Genomic DNA, 3,135 nt, shown 5'->3' with positions numbered 1-3,135 from the left:
TTATTTATTTAATTTGTGGTAAATAAATTTTAATGGTATATTTTCTTATTGTGTTTAAAATTAGATAAATTTAGTTTTTAGTTAGAGGACCCTAGGAGGGATCCTCACATATGGTATCATAACATAGGTTCAAAATCTGGACCTTGAAGCCTACCTACTAGAGAAAAAAAAATAAAAAAATAAAATAAATATATATATATATATCTATATCTATATCTATATCTATATCTATATCTATATCTATATATATATATATATATATATATATATTGCAAACAAATTTAACTATATTAGAAACCAAAATAAATTGAATTATTAAGTTATTAAATGACATTGACCATAAATTTAAATAATAAAAAAAGTGCACCTATTTTCTCTCGAAAGCCCACATATGAGTCCAAAGACCTATAAACAGGACCTATTAAGTCCAAAGCCCTAGAAGATGACTTAGAATCACCTATACAAATGTAAGATATGGTTGCATACACCTAACAGATGGCTTGCATGCTTTTACTCTCCGTTAGCTTTGTTGCTTCAATCCTCGTTCTGTCCTCTTCTCTAGTGCCCATCTTGTCTCTACATTTTTTATTCATTGCTTTGGTCCTGTTTTCAACATGGCGTATTGGCTTCTATCTACACACAGATTATCTTCTCTGCAGACTGTCATCAAAATTTTTCATGCCCGTTAATATACGACAGCGGCGGCTGAAGCTATGAGAGCACGGGAAGTATTGGCACAGGAGTTTCCAGAGGGGAGTAAAGAAGGAAAAGGCAGAGGGAATACAAAGAGAATAGCATTCTGGATGACGGATCCTGCCATGGGGAACTGGATTCCGGAAGATCACTTCATCGAGACCGACATTGTAGAGCTAAGGAAGAAACTCCTCTCCTCTAGAAAGTAGATAAATAGGCATTATAAGAATAGCTTAGTATTAACATCAAGCTTAGAGGTGTTGGAAGGAGACTGGCCGTAGGCACATCTTCTGAGACTTCTTACACTTGCTCACAGTTCTTGCAATTGTAAACGTTCCTTAGATAAATAAATATTTTTATTGGCTCACTATTTTAAAAGTAGCTTCATTGAAGCAACCTAATGAGTGTGCATATTGGCCGAGAAGCATTTGAATGGTGTTCTCATACCCTTGTAAAATGGTTGGAAAGCGCCCAAACTAGTCAACAATTTTCTTTAGAGCCTTCTGTGCTTCAAGCAATTCCGTACGAGTCAATTCTATTATAGCTGTGTTTTCCAATAGATGCACAAGCAACGTTAGGTAAACATCTGCCATCCAAATTTCCCAATGTTGCAAACCTACCTCTCTCACATCCCCACTGAATCCAAGCTTCAATGGTTTCTCTTCAATTCAAGACATTCCTGATAAGATCAGCTTTGCACAATCTTTAAATAACCCCTTAGGCCAACCACATATAACTGCCATAAGGTCAACCAAGACATATACTATACTCTTTGTTAACCACTCTCCATTAAGAGGATTTTCTTTTCTCAGAAAATTCTGATTTTTGTGCTGCTATAGACCAGGTTGCAATAATCCGCTCTCTACTTTGTTAAGTTCTACACTCAACTTCTGAACTTGTTCTATTTGCTGCATATTATCTTCCAAGACAACATTTAAGATATTCACAAGGTTTGAACCCTCCTTGTAATCACATATTTGTAGAAGATAAAATGTGTGCAGCAATTCACTATAAAGGTGCAGACCACAACAACATTGTCTTTGATCCTCAGGAATTGAATTCCAAATGGTGTCACATTTGTTCACAGCTCTCTCTAGAGCACTTGCATCTTCCCACTGCATAAGATGAATGTGCAATATTGATGTTACAAAGACCATATCAAGTTCAAGATACTTCATTTAATTAGCCTGTTATTGTCCAGTCTCTAAAGCACGTATTGCACCTTGAAAATCCCCTTTAGTAGTCAAAGCATTTGCAAGATGTAAGTTGAAGTGGCAAGACCAAAATTTTTTAGACTCCCCTTCTCCAGTAGAATAATAACTAGAATAGGCATACTAGATAAGAAGACACAGCCCATGCATACACTGAGATATCCAAGTTATCCTTGGCCTTCTTCTGCTTTCTTCCTAATTTGACATATGCTGAGGATCTTAACCTTGTTGTCCAGTAGTTGAATGGCTTGCTAAATCCTGCTGAGATTGGATAGAATCTCATGACTTGCATTTAGCCCTTCCTTCAGCATTGTCATTACCTTCTAGGAACTAAACCCCACTTCTCTCTGTTGACCATTGACTCAAGAGAGATACTCCACTAGTTGACAAATTAGAAACACCCAATCGCTGCTTGGAATTTGAAAGAAGGTTGATGAGTTGATTCTGTAGTTCTGAGAGGAGTTCATATCTTCTGAGAGCCTCTTCTTTTCCCATTGGTGAAATATTCTCAATATCTTTCGAATTGTGCTTTATCATATTACCTGAGTCCAAAATGGTCAATGTTGTAAACATAGTCTCGTTTCCATGCTCTTGTTCCACTCAATTACCAGAACCTTGTTATTAAGGAACTCTGCACTTTTCCAAATTTCCTCTATATGAACAGCAAGAAGACTCAAGCTGTAGTCTTTCCCAGTATAGAAAACCCACAATAGTGCTGGCAGACACTCATCAATGGTTTTTAAGAGATTGTAAGTATCAGTTCGTCTTCCTTCTGTAAAAACATTTGCCTTTGTGATCAACTCACTAAGAGGCTGGATCAATTTGGTCAAACCTTCAATATTGGGTTGCTTACATTTTCTGAAATGAACCATAACACTCTTTTCTATGACCAAAGCCTCTCTGAGTAGATTGGTGGGTGAAAGGAATCGATCCCCAATTTTCTCTGTTGCGGCCAACACTCAACCAAATGATGTTTGAACCAATGCATCATATTCCAATATTTTTTGAATCGTTGAACGAAAATGAGATATTCTGAGACACTGAGGAGATAGACGAATCAACTAGGCAAAGATATGAATAATTTGCATATAACAGAGGCTGAGCTCTGTCCTCTTCCTCTCCCTTCGTGGGCTAAAGAGGTGATTGTGTTACAAATCCAGGAACCAATAGAGGAAATGTGAGGCATTGCAGGAATCAAGTATCTTGGAGAAATGTGAAGGAATGAGTGTAG

The 3,135-nt window shown here is 36.9% G+C and overlaps 1 pseudogene; it reads left to right on the top strand.

Annotated features, from left to right (window-relative positions):
• The first annotated feature begins 614 nt into the window (after positions 1-614).
• Positions 615-902, top strand: LOC149265384 (uncharacterized; annotated as a pseudogene).
• The last annotated feature ends 2,233 nt before the right edge of the window (positions 903-3,135 follow it).

Source organism: Pinus tabuliformis, chromosome 6 (genome assembly GCF_031772625.1).
Source record: "Pinus tabuliformis cultivar Carrire ecotype Pingquan chromosome 6, CPIR1, whole genome shotgun sequence".
NCBI lineage: Eukaryota > Viridiplantae > Streptophyta > Pinopsida > Pinales > Pinaceae > Pinus > Pinus tabuliformis.
This window is presented reverse-complemented; position numbering and strand designations above follow the sequence as displayed.